We start from the raw sequence: 17,730 nt of genomic DNA, 5'->3' as shown, positions 1-17,730 counted from the left end.
GTTTTACAAGGCACAATGGAAGCGGCCTCATCACATAGTAAATTTTTTATACAGAATTCAAATTTAATCGGTAAAGTAAATCAGACATAGTCAATAAAGTGTAAATATTTTTTCTTCTTTAGCTCTTACTTAACTCTTCAACTTTAGATACCTACCTTTCCTCATTCTAAGTCATCCAACTTCTGAAATATAGAGAATTTGAGAAGCAGCAGAAGTTATGTATCATGATTTTTTTTTTGACCCATAAAATTGATGTGTATCTTATCCATATGATCACGTTTTCCACTCACATTCCAACTCTATGTCTTAGACAAGATCCATCTAGAGTACTGTTAAAAAGGTTTCCAAAGTTGCATCCAGACTCAGCAGAAAAGATTGCTATGATCAATTAATGATGTCTGTCACAGGCCCAGGACACAGGAGAGATGGCACTTGTATCATATGTTTTCCTCCCTGCTCACATCTTGAAACTAAGTTCCAACACTGAATGTTTGCAGGATTGGGACAGTTGCCTTGATGATTCAGATCAACAGATGGCTGCTTCTTTCATTGCCCAGATAAACTGTTTTGCTTTGCCTGTACAGCTAAGTGTTTGAATCTTCAAGATTGCCTTAACTAGGGAGACTTGACTTAGACATACGATTTTGATCCAGAAGTGCACCAAATATAGAATAAAAACTGCTAGCCCAGCAAGATCCGGCAAATAGACTGTATACAAGTAAACATCTAATGCCTGCAGGGTGTATAACACTCTGCTAAGTCCTTAGGGGCTATGAAGGCGGTAGGAGACAGGGTCTTCAGCTTTAGAGATTTGTAGTCTAGGTGTTATTAGAGAAGGGGATGAAAGGCTCACAAATGGAGCACAAGGTGTACATATAAAGGGTGAAGGAATAAAATAGTTGGATATCGAGGAATGAAGGGTAGAGTGACCCAGAAGAGATTGTATGGAGAAAGTATTTTCTTGAGCAAAGTCTTAGAGGAAGTAATGGGCACGGATTGGTGACTGGGGGCGGTTAGTGGTGAAAAAGACTTAAAGGTACTGGCTGAAGGATGGCATAGCTCAGAGGTGTCAATCTGTCAGCTCACTGGCAAAAAACAAACAAATAAACAAAACACATGTCTACTATCCTAGAATATAGAGATAGAATATATTGGAAAAATGGAAGATTTCATATGAAAATTAGAAATTAGAGAAAATATGGAGATTTTAATAAAATGCAGGTTTTCTTGCTTTCCTTTAAAACTGGAAGATCTCACAACATTGAGCCTGAGTTCCTAGTAGGCAACAAATGGCTGGAGGTGAGTAGCAATAGCCACGGTAGACAAATAGTTTGCCACAGACTCCTCCTCTCTAAGTTTCCTAACACTGAGGTCAAAGGTGTATTGCTATCTAGCATCATGCTTGCACTATTGAGACCATTTCTTTATACCTATGTCTCCAGCAAAGTTTGGAAAATGAAAAATAAATTTTGAGAAGTCTCTGTTACACATACGAAAAGGGCAGGGAGATAGTGTGTTTAAAATGCAATCAAGTGTACTGGTGCCTGTTTTTCTTATAACTAGATTGCTTTATTCATTTATTTACATTGCATCCCAGCGCAGTAGACATTTGAGTTTGCATTCCTCCTGGGATTAGCAAAAAGCAGCAGGTAGATTTCAGTAAGAAGAGTATAGAGAATGGTCGAGAATTCCCTTCTAGCTGCAATAGAAACCATTGTTTTTATGATATTTTATCTGCAAAGTCTTGAGGGAAAGGCTTAAATGGCAAACTGAAGAATTTAGTTTTGACCTGTCTGGAAAGGGTGGGTATTGAGGGTCAGAAGTCTTGTTAACAGAAATGTTAATGAGCATTTGAAGAAAAGAGTAGTCTTCCTTTTACTCCAGATTCTTACTTCCAGATTACTCTGACCAGAGTAATCTTCCTTTTTTGACAGGGTTACTGGAGTAGAAGACAAAGTCAAGTTTGAGAAAGTGTGTATTTCAGCAATGTATATGTATCTCAAGTTATTTTTGTGGTCAAGACTGAGAAATATGACAGTCGATAGCAAAGCCGTGAATTTAGAGCTGGTAGGAGAATTTTTAAGTTATCTAGGGAATTTTAAAGGTTTGCCACAAGGCTTAAGCTCTGTCATGGAAAACAAAATTGAGGTTTCCCTGTCTATTTGATTATGGACCTAGTATGCTCCTTTTTATTACTGTTTCATTAATCAAATGATTTAAAACAGGTTTCAATTTATAAAATAAATTTGGATAATACTTTAGTAATAGGATGAATGTTCTTTGATCTCCTGGATGAGCTTTATTTTCTGGAGTCACATACTAAGTTATCTTTGCTTTCCTATAATGGGCCTTCTGCCTCCTTCACATTTTGTATTGATACAGGTTTCTGACCGTACAAACTATACAAACTATACAACAGCATCACAGTAGAGTCACTATTTGCCTATTGCTGTTAGCTGGATTAGTCTTATCATAATTATGTCTTTGACATAGCTGTTCTGGCTTCTCTATCTCTTTCTTGTTTATCTCAGTTAAAATATATAAAAATGTATTAACAGTTCGATACACTGGATTCTCTGGAGGGCTGAGCCCTATATTAAATTGTAGTTTCCTAAATATAGGGAGAGAGTAGAGGGACTTGGAACATTTCTGATGCTGAGTTTTTATTATATTGTGAGCTTTCCTTCAGCACTTTAAGGATCCATCTTTCTCAGTATGAGTAGAAGTGGTGAAACCGAAAGGGAAATTGTTTTCTGCATTCTCTATAATGGTTTTTATTTAAGAATGATAAAGCAATACTTGCTAAGCTCAGACCAGTTCCGCAACAGACAGTGCTGAAAATCCCAGGGGAGATGCAGTGATGTTTCTGTGTTGGGAAGAAATAAACTTCAAAATGTTTTTTGGTATATAGAGTTATTATAAGTATATTGAAGACAGTTTGCCTAGTGTAAAAAAAAAGACTCAACTTGGAGTTGGTCTGGCCATGCTTAACCCTATATGTCTAGTTTCTTTTATTCTGAAACAATATAGAGACACTATTAAGAGGACAAAGATGGACTGCAAGGTTCAAGGCCTCACTCCACTTCTTATGCAGGTCAAGTATCCTTCTAGCATCTCCTTTTCCTCCTATACAAAATGAGAATAATAGTAGTACTTACCTCCTACACTTTGGATTAAACAAATTAGTTGCCATCTTTCAGGTGCTTAGATGAAGTCCTGTATAATGTAAGGCTCAATAAAGTTCAGCTATTATCACTGTATTTATTTTTAAGGACTCAGCTGGTATAGGGAAAGAGAATTAGACTTGAAGTAAGGAAATCTGGATTTTCTGCTATAAAGCTATTTGAAATTGGAAAAGTGAACTCACTTCTTTATCCACAAATTCTCCACTGAAAACTGACCAGAATCATGCTACCAGACATCCAGGTCTGGGAACAAAGAGAATTAGTGAAAGCAAAAGTTTCAGATATCTGGGAAAATGTTCCCAACATGAAGTTGCTCTACAGATTTAGTCTTTTCAAAGCTACTTTTACTTGCATTTTTCCCTATAGACAAACAGGGAAAGGATAGTTTTGAAAATTGATGCTATCTATTATATTATTGATTAATGAATTCCTAATTCTCAGATTGGAAGTAATTGACTTAATATCTGGATTTCTAATCCAGTTCTAATTGAGTCACTACATCAATCACCTAGTCACTAATGCAATTTTTGGAGTGTTGACAAAGCCTTTTCAGCCATCAGATCAATCTTGAGAGATATCTTGAGTGATAAGATTTCTAACCCTTTGTTGGGTTAGAAAGGGAGATCAGCCCTTTGTTGTCAGCTCCCTGACCAGAACTTGGAATGTCATTGACTGGTGTTAGATTTTGGCTTATTTTTGGATATTGTGCATATATGCTTACCTACCATTTGTTAGAAACCGTTATCAGACTTTCCTTGGCCCCCACTTTCCAGTGCTACTCCTTCTCTCAATTTGTTATCTTATTTCCTCTTAGCTCTGTGACCTAAGGAAAATTACTTTACATTGGTGAGCCTCACCCTAGTATCATCATCTGCAAGATGGAGTTCTGTCTATCTTGCTGTGTTGGTGGGAAGATCATATAAATTAAAGCATGTAAAGTGCTTCTAAGTTAATGCATGTTAAATGCAAGCACAGTGCCTGGCACATACTATGTACTAAATAGCTGCTACTTACTGTTATTTGTAATAGTATATAGTTAATAATAGCAGTACTGATCAGCTAGTAATATTTGTTCTTCCTGGAAGAGCAGAATATTAAGCATATTCCTAAAATAGAAAAAAGACTAAACACAAAAGCTTAAAGCAAGGCTCTCAGGCTGTTGGTCATATACCTAGATTCTATGTACTGGTACTTGTTTCACTTGTGTAGCCAAAAATTACAGGAAAATGTGTCTGGAAGTGATTCAAAAGGTGCCACAGGACAACTGGCTATCCACATACAAAAGAATGAAGTTGGACCCCTACCTCACACCATATACAGAAATTAATTCAAAATGCATCAAAGACCTAAATGGAAGAGCTAAAACTATAAAACTGTTAGACAAAAACAGCGACATAAATCTTCACGATCTTGGGTTAGGCAATGGTTTCTTAGATATGATGTCAAAAGTACAGCAACATAAGAAAAGATAGATAAATTGAACATCACAAAAATTTAAAACTTTAAGGCTTTGAAGGGCACTGTCAAGAGAATAAAGAACAACTCACAGAATGGAAGAAATTTTTTGAAAATCTGATATATCTGATAAGGGACTTGTATAAAAAAAATATAAAGAACTCTTACATATCAATAACAAAAAGACAAATAGCCCAATTAAAAAGGAGCAAAGGATCTGAATAGACATTTATCCAAAGAAGATATAAAAATTGACAGTAAGTCCATGAAAAGATTCTTAGCATCATCAGCCATCAGGGAAATGCAAATCAAAACCACAATGAGATGCTACCTCACACGCACTAGGATGGCTGTAATTAAAAGGACAGATAATAACAAGGGTTAGTGAGAATGTACAGAAACCGGAACTCTCGTATGCAGCTGGTGGGAAGTAAAATGGTGCAGCAGCTTTGGAAAACAGTTGAAAATTTCTTAGCAATTCTACTCTTGGGTATCTATTATCCATGGGAAATGAAAGCATATGTACAAGCAAAATCTTGTACACAAATGTTCGCAGCAGCATTATTCATAAGAGCCAAAAAATGGAAACAACCCAAATGTCTGTGTACTGATGAATGGATAAATAAAATGTGGTATATCCATACAGTGGGATATTATTCAGCAATAAAAAGAAATGAAGTACTGATAACATGCTACACGATAGATAAATCTTGAAAACATCATGCTAAATGAAAGAAGCCAGTCACAAAAGACCACATATTGTCTGATTCCATCTATATGAAATGTCCAGAATAGGCAAATCCGTAGAGACAGAAAATAGCTTAGTGGTTGCCTAGGACTGGGGGGTTGGGAGGAAATGGATAGTGACTGCTAATAGGTGCAGAGTTTCTTTATGGGGTGATGAAATGTTCTCAAATTGTTAGTGGTGATGATTGCACAACTTTGTGAATATACTTAAAACCATTGAATTGTACACTTTAGATGAGTTAATTGTTTGGTGTCTGAATTATATCCGAGAAAAAGCTGTTATAAAAACAAACAAAAAAGGGGGCCGGCCCCGTGACGTAGAGGTTAAGTGCGCGTGCTCCGCTGCTCGCGGCCCGGGTTCGGTTCCCGGGTGCGCACCAATGCACCGCTTGTTAAGCCATGCTGTGGCGGCGTCCCACATAAAGTAGAGGAGGATGGGCACGGATTTTAGCTCAGGGCCAGTCTTCTTCAGCAAAAAGAGGAGGATTGGCATGGATGTTAGCTCAGGGCTGATCTTCCTCGCAAGAAAAAACAAAACAAAAACAAAAAAGAGATGCCACGGGGCTTGTTTACTGTGGAAGAAGTGTGAAGTATGCTAGAATAAATGCTTCCCTGGTCACTACCACAGAAGTTCTGTGAGGACTGAGACTTAGTTTAATTCCCTGCTATAAACCCTGTGTCTAGAAATAGAGGCACACAATCCAATACTTGTTGAATGAATGGTGGTCCCCAGTACTATCCCCCACTTCCCTAATTCTCTGGAAGAACTCATCGGGCTCAGAAGTTGTTATAGTCGTGATTATAGTAAAATCAGTGTGGGGAAACACACATGGTGTGAAGTATGGAGGAAATCAGGCGTGAGCTGTCAAGAGTCCTTTTCCAGTGCGTCACCTAGGATGCACTTAATTCCTCCAGCAACAAGCTGTGACATCAAGTACTGTTTGCCAAGGAAGCTCGCTAGAGACTCTATATAAGGTTTCTGCTGGGGGCTGATCTGCCTATCACATCCCCAAATTGCACACTCCCAGAAGGAAAGCAGGTGTTTGGTATAAACCATATTATTTGTACAAACAATTAAGGCACAGTGGCTACTCCTATCATTTACAGAAAATTTTATGTCAGTGTAGGGAACTATTTACCAGCCCCAGTTCCCAGATGCCAGGCAGGGGCCAACCTTGCAAGCAGGCCTTTCTAAGGATAGGCTGTCTTAGGTCTGCTATGTTAACTCTTTCCTGAACAATGAATAGAAGGATGCCAGGTTTTAAATTTCCGTATGATCTGTAACAAGCCTATATGTGCACAACTGTTAGAAAGGGGAGTCAGTGTGCCCTGGGAAGAGTGTTGCCTTGCACACAGCTGGCAACTCAATGCATGCTTGTCTCTAATGAGGAGGAAGAGTCTAGAGGTTGGTCTGTACTCTTAATGAACTTTTCTTCCTGGCTGCCCAGAAACAGGTTTTAAAGCCTTAGAGTAATGGCTTTCAACCAGGGTAATTTTGTCCCCCAGGAGACATTTGGCCATGTCTAGAGACATTTTTAGTTGTCATAACTGAGAAGGGGATGTTACATGGTAGAGGCTAGAGATGCTTCTGAACATCCTACAATGCACAAGACAGCCCTTCACAACAAAGAATTGTGTGGGCCAATGTCAACAGTGCTGAAGTTGGGACCTTGTACCTTAGGGAATATTTATAGGGAACAGCAGAACCTGAGATAGTTGTCTATAAATCTATAGGGTGGAGTGAGACAATAAGGTAATCAGGCAATAACTCCCCACCTTTTATGCCTATCCCAACCCACACTCCCCTTTCTTATTTCTTGAGGTTTATGACCTGAAAATTGCAAATTCTTCCTCTATTCTGCTTCTACTGGTAAGGGATGCTGTGGGCAGTGGGAAGAAGGCAGCCCCTTCTCTGAGTAGAATGGCCCTGATTTTAGGGTTTTAGATCTGTTGCCTCAGATGTGTTGCCCAGTTACTGACTCTGAAGGAATGTATGAGGTTAGAAATACCAGCCTTCGTGTTTTCGTTGTTGAATTCCTAATAGCTGAGAGTTACTCATGACCATATCATCTATGAGCCCTTCCTATTTACCACTGCTGTTTATAGCCTCATTTCCTTCCTTCTCTTTTCATAATATCTTTCGAAGTGGAAGCTAATGGGAATTTTGGTGCTGTCCAACTCCTAACTGGTATGTCTAATGCCATCAGATTGAATTAATTTGAACTATTAAGCATGAAGTACATATTACCATGGAGCCTATTCTAAATGTATTATTGTTAGTTTAATTGTTATGGCTAATCATTGATTGTGGTTTTTCTGGGTGTTTGAAATAATAATAATACTCTTTTTTATAGTGCCTTTTGTTTGAGGATCTTGAAAAGCCTCCATCCTGGAACCACTTATTGTAAAATTGTCATTATCTGTGTATTCTCATTTGGCTGAAGTTCGAGGAGGAATATGCCAATGTATGATTTAAAAAGCCAAGAAAAATTTATATTCATGAATCATGCCTTTTTTTTTTCTCTTTCTTTTTTTTGCAATTTACCAGCATGGAGAAACAGGAGGAGGGGGAGTATAGCCCACTGGGATATTATTTCCAGAGAGCAATCCGGTGCCTTTTATAACAATTCTGCAGCCTTTGTGTTGGCTTAGTATCAGCTCTGACTTGGTAGGTTTTAATTTTAAATGGTGCTCGGATTGTTTGAGGCCTGCATCCTGTTTTGTCTGGCAAAGTAAGGCATTTTGGTTCAGTGTGAGTGTGTGTGTATGTGTGTGCGTTTTAAGTCCTTAAAAGAGATAAAGGTTCTTTAAATGCTCATCATTTGTATCACATTTTGAAAAGTTCAAAAGGGGTGAGAAACATAGTGCATATGTCTGTACTAAAATATATATTTACATACCCAGAAGGTTGGTCATTAGGAAGGGGAGGCCTGTTAAAGTAAGTCTGGTCTCTTGATGCCCCAGATACTTCAATAGTGAAGGAGACAGACGGTAAGTTCAAGTGGTTCCCAGCCTACCTATGTCTTGTAAGCTGTATGCACACTCAAGGGGGGCTAACCTTTTATTAGCAGTTGAAATTAATTGCTCCCATAAAGCAATTGCTTCAACGAGACAATTATGACAGGTTTTTAATGGAATCCTGATGAGTTTTGTTAAATAAACATTTAACCTTAAGGACCAGAATCATCTTGAAGTGTTGCTGCACCTCCTCCCAACAGTAGTTCAGGTAACTTGTATTTCCCCAGAAAGGTTTCAGTTGGGCTTCCAGAGTTTCCACCATCTGGCTACTGTCAAGGGGCTCAAAGGAAATGAATTGCTGGACTTCCACTGCATGGATTCTTATTGTTGTCCCTTTCCATGGGACAAGTGAGGCCATGGACCCATGCCATGAGAGATTTAAAAGTTTCCCAGGTGATTCTAATTGTTAGCCACATTGAGCACTGCTTGGCATCTAATTTTTAGTAGGGCTAATATTCAAAATACATAACAACTGGTACAGCACTGTGCTCTTGCTCTCTACTAGGCACTGTGCTAAATGCTTTACAGGTATTAATCTGTTTGATTGTCACAATATCCATATGATTGAACATTCATTAATTCATACATTCATGTATTCAACAAATACTTATGGGGCACAGGCAATGGGCCAGGCAGTGTGTTTGTTGTCGGGGTGGAGGGTCAGGGAATAATTTCAGGGTTGATGACATTTAAGCTGACATTTAAAGACTGAGGAGGAGTTTACCAGGCAAAGAGGAGAGGGAAGGCAATGCAGGCAGGGAGGACGGCTTTTGCAAATGTACTGTATTGGGAAGGAAGATGGCTAGTTCAAGGAACTGAAAGAAAACCAGTGCTTCTGGAGCAGCGGAAGCCAGGGGAAGCATGACACGAGATAAGACATAGAGGTGGACTGGGCCACCTTGGCAGAGGTTGTAGGTCTGGTAAAGGCTTTTGGCCTTTATTTTGAAACCAAATGGAAGCTCTGATCTCATTTGCATTTCCTAGAAGAGGTCTCTGGTTGCAGTAGGGAGAATAGGTAAGAGCGAAGCAGGAGTGGATGCATTGTAATAAATTGGGTGGCCGTTGCAGCAGTTCTGGTCCGAAATGAGAACGACTTGGACTAAGGAAGTGAAGGGAGAGAGAGAGGTGGGCACACTTGAGTGATATTTAGATGGTAAAATCCTTAGGATTTGGAGATGGAGTCAAAGGGACGGGAGAGGAAAATGACTGCCATCTCCAATTTTGCTATTATTAAGCCCCAATTTTCTGATGAGCTGGTGAGAATTAGAGTAGTGCTTCTCCATCTTTAATGTGTGTAGGGATCACCTGAGGATCTTGCTCAAATGCAGATTCTGGTTCAGTAGGTTTCCAGTGGGGCCGGCGATTCTGCCTAATAAACTCCAAATGATGCTGATGCTGCAGGTCCACGGACCACACTTTGAGAATCAAGGGCTGAGAGAAGTGAAATAACTTACTCAAGATGTGGTGGGGTGGCGTCTGCACTTTTAACCATGTCTGTCCACCTCCAAAGCCCATGATTAAATCATGAGATTAAAAACCTGAGTTAATTTGGTAATTTACTCATAAACCCTTTGGCTCCTGAAAGATGGAGCTGCTGATATCAAAAGTGAATTGGAGACAACCTGGGATGTTTGTATATCAGGCTAAGAAATTTGGATTCTATCTATAGGCAATTGGCAGCCATTGAAAATGTATGAACAGAGAAGGGTCCAATCAGAAAGCTTATATTACGGTTTCTGGATGTATTTCCTATGAGTGTTTTGTTTGTTCTTTTTAGTATAGATCTCTTATGTCAAATTGAAGTACAGTTAGAAAAAAAAACAAACTTCAAACTTTGTAAGTAATAGGGATGGTTTATTAGATCATCTACTCTGTAATGAGGGCAATAATTGGCTCTTATTTAGTGTTTCCTGCCCAAATCATCCCAAGGCAATTTACTAATAAGCATCATCTTTCTTTCAGAGCTGAAGAAGCCAGTGGAGAGAGGCTAAGGGACTTGATGTTGTGGGGCTGACTTCTGGGCATGCCTTCACCGTGGCATCTAGATTCTTCTACCACAGTTCAGGTGTATACCTGAACATTTGTCTTAACTGCTTGGTCTATCTGAATCAGTATTTCCTGTATGTGTCGGACTGCTAGCCTAATAAGAAACTAAATGAAAAAAAAAAGTGTCAAACGTTCAGAAAATGCCATGTGCGTCCTCTCCTTCTTGGAAAGGTATAATGAGCATCAGCCCAGAAGGCGTCTGAGAATCCTCACAGTAAAAGAAGTTGTTTAACTCTGTAGAACTCAGTGGTTTTCCAAACCTTAGAATTACCCCTAACTCTTTTCTCCCTCCCAACTCTCGCCATTCCATTCAACAGTTGTTCTGTCTGGGGAGTTGATGAAGTGCTAGTCTGGACACACAGACACCTGTGGTCTTTGAATGCATCCACATCAGTTGCCTGAGCCTGTGGTCTTCTCTCGAGTGACTGATAGACTTGGCGTTTTGGCATCTAGGACAACAGAACAGTCTAGTTCTTACTTTGCTTTTACTTAAGCCAGATGCCTTTATAACTGTTAAAACCACACGTCTCTACTTCAGTGGTTAGTTGGAAGGAAAATCACTGATTTATCTGCATGTTTCCCTGGTGTCTAGAAGGGGCGAATTGTGCTTTTGTTTCTTTTCTTTGTTTCTGCATGTTTAATTCTATTTTGGCAGCCACAGAATCTTTCTTCCCACTCTGTTTCATGTAAAAGATCCCAGGAATAAGATCATTGCCAGACATGACATTTACATTGAGTCTTTTTTTTAATAAGTACATAGCATGAAACTTGCATGGTTTTTAAAAATCTGAGTTAATTTGGTAATTTGAAAGTGAACTAAGTTTGTTTTTTCACCTGAAGGATGTAAGAATCTTGCATAAGATAAAGAAAACCTTTAAAAAAAAAAAATCAGACTATGCATAGTTAGCATTCATATGAAACCAGAAAATTCTGGCTAAATAAATTTCAAGATGTTGGTGGAATAACATACATGGTGAGATCCAATACCATACTAAGAATGAAAACAAATATAATAACAGAGGAAGATAGAAAGTTTGATTTAAAAAAAAGTTATCGGGTATTTTAAAAGATGAATTTATAGCTACTGAATAGACTGTCTACATGATACCAGAGTTTCCTAAGCAGTTGGTGTGTCTGTTGTTTTCAACTTTCGTAGAGCTGGTTTCTTGTATACAGCTATAGCTTCCTTAGTCTAGAAAAATGGCTTCACATTTTGGTAGGCAGCAGAATTGGCTATGAAGCTCCTTGAAAATACAGATGCCCAGGTTTTTACCCAAGAGATTCTGATTAGGTAGGTCTAGCATGACACACAGAAATCTCTATTTTCAACCCCAAAACAGGTAATTATGAGGCATAGTAAAGTTTGAAAACAGCTGCTCTAGAATATTCTCTCAAGTTCTGGTATACCCAAGATTCACAAAGACAATTTGTTAAAAATGCAAATTCCAAGCCTTCAACAACCAACAACCTTCAACAACTGTATACCTTTGTGCAAGATGTACAGTGCACAACCTACACAGTTGTTCAGGTAGCCCTGCCTCACCTGCAGATATTCTGCTTTAGTAGGTCCGTGGTGGATTTCAAGAATGTCTATTTTTAACAAGCACTCCATGTGATTCTGATGCAAGAGACTGAAGAATCATATTTTGAGAATCATTGCTCTAGAAACATGACTCAAAATAGATAGGTTCCATGGATGGTCTGTTAAATGGGGCCATAGGCTTCCCATTCAGATTGATACCTAGGCAGATTTATTTAGGTTAGCCATGCCTTCCATACTAGAGAGATCCCATGTGGCCACGCAGGCTTCGGCGCTCCCATGCTGCAGACAGACCACAGTTTCCAAATATCATCTTTGCTGTAGACAAGTCACAGCATTCCTCGTGCTGCTGCTGGGTCTGGAGCCAAGAGAAGCACAAGGTCTTTGCCTGTGAGCAAGTCGAACAGGTTCTCTTCCCCCTTGATTCCATGGAAGAGGCATTGCTGCTGCACCATGAGTGTGATCCTGAGAGGGGACTGCGGGGTTTTCAATACCAAGGACAAAATAGTGAACATTGCAAGAAAATGTGGATCTGCCACCTGACACTCGTGAATTAACATGCCCAGGGGATGAGTTATGAAGTGGTGACGAGAACTTTCCTCTTTGTCCCCGATCAATTGTTTTTTTGTCGGACCCAGAGTTTGAGTCTAGAACAGCAATTCTCAAAGTGTGGTTCATGGACTCCTGGGGATATCTACAAGGTCAAAACTATATTACCATATACTAAGTTAGTTGTCTTTTTTACTGTGTTGACATTTGCACTGATGATGCAAAAGCAATGGTGGGTGAAACTGTAGTATGAATCGAGCACTATAGCAAGAATCAAGGCACTGGCACCAAACCATACTATTGGTCTTTTATTCTTTACCACTGTGACCTATGGTTAAAAAAAAAAAAGCCAATTTCATTTAGGAATATCCTTGCTGAAACAGTAAAAATTATTAACTTAATTAAGTTTTGACTCTCAAGTACACATCTTTTTTTTAGTATTCTGTGAGCTGAAACAGGAAGCACACATAAGAACCGCTGGTGCAGACTGAAGTATCATAGTTGTTTGAGAAAAAACACTTGTACGACTGTTTCAGTTGTGAGCTGAACTAGCTGCTTTTACATGGAACAGCGTTTTTTACTTGAAAGACTAACTGACAGATGAAATATGGTTATTCAGACTTCGATATTTGACAGACATTTTCTCAAAAATGCATAAACTGAGCCTGTTACTCTAAGTAAACCATTGGACAGTATTTGTTGCCAATGATAAAATTCAAGCTTTCAAGCAAAAATTAGAATTTTGGAAAACTTGTATCTGCCACCATGAGCTTGACAGCTTCCGAGTACTTAATGACTTTTCTGATGAGATCAATGGTAATATTAACAAATGTGATTCTTTTTTTGTATCACACAATGAAATGTGTCAACATTTGGAAGATCTGCGTAATTCAGTGAGCGGATATTTTCCACCAGAGCAGTACATGCTTTTACAAAATTTTACATGCATGAGGCAAGGATCCATTCAAAGTGCCACATAGACCATGGATTTTCACATAATAGAGCACTAAAAGTTTATTGATCTAGTTTCAGATTCCACACCGCAACTGACTATTAAATAAACTACCATTTGTCAAGTTTTGATGCAGTATCTAAAAAAAATATCCACACTTATTTGAAAAGGCTGTTAAAATGCTCCTCCTGGACTTTCTTGACATACTTCAACCAAAACAATATATCACAACACAATGCAGAAGCAGATATGAGAAGCTACTGGTCTTCTATTAAGCCAAACATTAAAAAGATTTTCAAAACTGAGAGACAATGCCACTCTTCTCACTGGTTCTTTTGTGTGTTTGTTTTGGAAAATATATTCTATATGTTAATATGTAACAGGTTTATTATTGTTATTTTGCAATGAATTAACAGTGTTTTGAAAGTTTTCTGTTTTAATTTCTGCTATGGTAAATAGCCATAGATATAACCTACATAAGCAAAAGCTTTTTGGGGCCTTTAACAATTTTTAAGAGTGTGAATGTATCTTGACACCAAAATGTTTGAGAACTGCAGGCCTAGAGAAACATTTACTAGAGATGTCCCACATAATGCTCTCCCTTGAGATAAGCGACAGAAACCCAGCAGCCAAAAACAAGAGGCAACATAAAGCAAGAAGAATCTGGTGGATAAAAGTTTAGAAATGCTGCTAACTCCAGCCGGTTACAGAGATTCACTGTGCGTAACAGCACGTTACAGCTTCAGTATGAACTTTGTTCAGCTCTCACTCTTTCCTAAACTCATTTGATCATGAAAATATTTTTCCATGGAATAAGCTGTGGGAAATATTGTTCCCTTGCCAACAATGAGCGTTATCATTTAAAATATTTTCTGATATGATAGGTTAAAAAGTGGTGTGGCCTTCAGACCAGAACTTCTCTACTTATGTTACCAGGAAGGTAATGTTGGGCAGTGACAGAATGTTTCACTACATTCTGGCTTTTCAGTTTTATAAATTTGAGTTCTTTATTGGTCTTCAAAAGACAGGCGAATTAATGCAAACCAATGATGGTAGGAATGTGGTCGTGGACCTTACACATTAATGAACTTGGGAAGATGATCTTTGCTCTAGGACAGAAGGCAATTAACTCAGCAGGCTATGCCTTTGCTGAAATGAAGGTCCTTTTGGTAGGACCTGATTTGTCCTTTTTGAGTTAATAGTTGCTTAATCATATCTGCTATCTGATTTGGTTTCCTCAGAGGAATTACCCATTATTATCAAGGCTGTGTAAACAAGCAGGGTCAGTTTGATCACCGCATATATTTCTGCTAGTAAATGATGATCCACTAGAATTCTAGTTTGGGAATTGGTTTGCTGATTGCAATTCCTTAATTGCTAAAGCAAAATTATACTTGAAGGTAAACCTTGCTAACAGCTGTATTTCCACTTTTAGGAATCTATCCTAAGGAATAAACAGAACGCAATTTAAAAATGTGCTTATAAAGATGTTCTCTGTAGCATTATTTATAATAACCAAAATTGAAAACAACTAAACTGTTGACACATGTGGAAACAATGAAAAACTATAGTATACTCACATAACAAAATACTATACAGATATTAAAAACTCTGGTTTTAAGACTATTTAAGGATATGGAACAATGTCCCCAAAATAATATCAGTGAATATAATAGAATAAAAATGTCATGATATATGTTGTCAGATTGTTTTCCAATTTATATTCCCACCAGCATCTTTGGGCATGCTTCTTTTCCTGCACTCTTGCCAACAATCAGTGTTATTTTAAATAATCTTCTTCAATTTGATAGGGTAAAAATGATATGTCATTCTTATATTAAGGAGACATTCAACAGCGAAGACAAAGAGCAGTAATTGGCATTTCAGAAGGGACTTGACTCTAATTGCTACCTTGTAGGCAGAACTTTGGGCCGCACTGACTACAGATGGGCTAACTCTGCTTGCTGACACCTGACGTCTCCTGGGGTCTGGGAGAAAGTTCTAGAGCCCAGAGAGGTAATTTGAGTCAAATTAAAAATAACCAAGAAAATTCCATTGTAGTCAAATTTAGCCATTTATAATTTGTCCTTGGGTAGATTAAATAAATACTATGTTAAGGTCATCTCCATCCATGTGTAAAACCCTCATATAAACATTTAAAGAGACCGAGAGGCAGAGAGACTATATGGCTGTCAGTCTCCTGTGTGTCAGAGGCTTTGCCCTTATAAAGTTATAGTAGATCATAGAATTGCCTGTCAAGTGATTAAAATTGTCATCACGGTTTCCATTTTTTATATCCTTTACTTAGAGCATGTATGCAAAAGGTTTGCAGATTGCCTGTGGACTTTTTGGAGCCACTAAAGGGACTTGTTGCCTATTTCCATTCCCTGCCACTCACACAGATGTGCCAGTCATGCCTGCAGGTCTTTTGTCATAGTCACACTGCAACTGGGTAGAGTATTGAAGGAAATGTCAAAAATGTAGCCTTGTGAAAAGAATCAGAAAGCAGTGTTGTTATTCAGAGAGTTTGCTTCCGGCTCGGGCTCCTGTCTGCTTGGAGCAGGCTGGATGTCTGATTTCAGCAGTGCAGTTAATTCTTGGACACGATGAGAAAAGATGTCACTGCCACATTTGTATAAACTTGGATGGTGCTTTGCTAATTCATGTAGTTATTTTCTTTGCGATTTCATCTGAAAGCATCTTTTGAGGGCTTTTTGTTGTTGTTGATTCTTTTTTTTTATCTTTTGAATGATGAGAATGGACAAAAACAGAATTCAGCAAAATGTAAATGAATCAGAGCAAATGAGATGCAAGAATATATTGTGCACATCCGGAATGGAAATAGAGATATTTGTTCTTCCTTTTCTTGAGGAGAATCATAAAACTTTCCATGGTGCATCAGACATTGTGTTTTACATTCTCTATTCCCAGACATTTAAAAGGTGACAAAAAACAGTTTTAAAATGTTGAGGTTATTATTGTGTGTTCTGACAATAAATTAAGTGTTTATTCTAAAGCAGAGTTTTGTCCTCTAACCCTGATACTATCAATCTTTCACCACCACTATGAATTTCTCCTTTTAAAATAATGATTCCACTTTTAATGTTTTTACTTTTCTATAGTGCAGTCTGTTATTAGAATTATGATGATATCCCAGATGCAGATTTTTAAAAAAACTCTGGACTGAATCATGGAAAATGGCTATTGTCTGTTAAACAAAAGATAGGACACTGGCCTGTGCATTATTGAGATATATTTTTGAGAATGTGGTAACAGAAAATATATACTTCAAATATATTCTCTTTTAAAGGAAAGATTATTTTCAAACCTTATTGTATAATAGAGAGGTCACAATATTAAGATAATCAGTTAGGACTTGCTGGGGCAGGAGAGTAGACGATAGGAAATGCATGAGTAGCTTCTCAGTAGAACTATAGAATGTTTAGGCTCCTTTCAAGTTATATAGTGTATTTTAAGTTTTTGTGTACATGTGTGTATACTATTTACAACTACATGAATATGTTCTTTAAAGGCATGCACGTAGTAACTGGAAACTATGAATATCAAAATTGTATTTCTCTCTAAGGGATCTAGTAATGGCCTAAGACCAACATAGCCAAGTGGTCCTTAGAGACGAACAGTGAATTTCAAACTTTAATTCAATAGAATTGCTTTAAAAAAGATACATTAAATCAGAATTAGTGTCCTTTACTCCCATTATGTTTCTCTTTCTTGTCTTATTTTTGTGACTCTTTTTTGTAACGCCTGTGGTGACCAGCCTCCACTTTATTAGCCTTGCAGCCTGGCTGTGCAAGAAGGCAAAGGTCCTCATTGCCCTTTGGTCTCCATTTTCTTATCTATAAGAGAAGATTATTGATGATCTTTAATGTCGCTTTCATCTCTAGAGTTCTTTGTGTATGTCTCCTTCCTCTTTTATCCTGCATTCATTATAGATTTACTATGAGGATAAAATAGAAAAAGTGTTATGAAAGTGGTTTGAAAATTGTAATGCAGTATAGTAATAGAAAGTATGACTAGTGCTATCTGATATCATTCTCTGTGATTGCTCTTATGTTTACACAACATTGCATTTGTGTGTAGCATCTTAAACATAAAAAAAATTTCCACAGTGGAATTAATACAGTACATGCTAAAAGAACACTCATGGATTGGTTCATTCTGAAGCCAGGGATGGTTTAGCTCTTGGACAGAGTGGCAGTCATCTAAAGCTCACTACC

General features: G+C 38.0%; 1 protein-coding gene across 7 annotated transcripts in view; it reads left to right on the top strand.

The window, feature by feature from the left end:
* The window catches only part of FHIT (fragile histidine triad diadenosine triphosphatase), a 1,358,981-nt gene that overhangs the window by 434,075 nt on the left and 907,176 nt on the right, over positions 1–17,730 (top strand). The window lies entirely within an intron of this gene.

Source organism: Ceratotherium simum, chromosome 5 (assembly GCF_057802395.1).
Source record: "Ceratotherium simum simum isolate JZ-2026a chromosome 5, ASM5780239v1, whole genome shotgun sequence".
Taxonomy (NCBI): Eukaryota; Metazoa; Chordata; class Mammalia; order Perissodactyla; family Rhinocerotidae; genus Ceratotherium; species Ceratotherium simum.
Note: the sequence above shows the minus strand (reverse complement) of the source record. Positions and strands in the feature narration are given on the sequence as shown.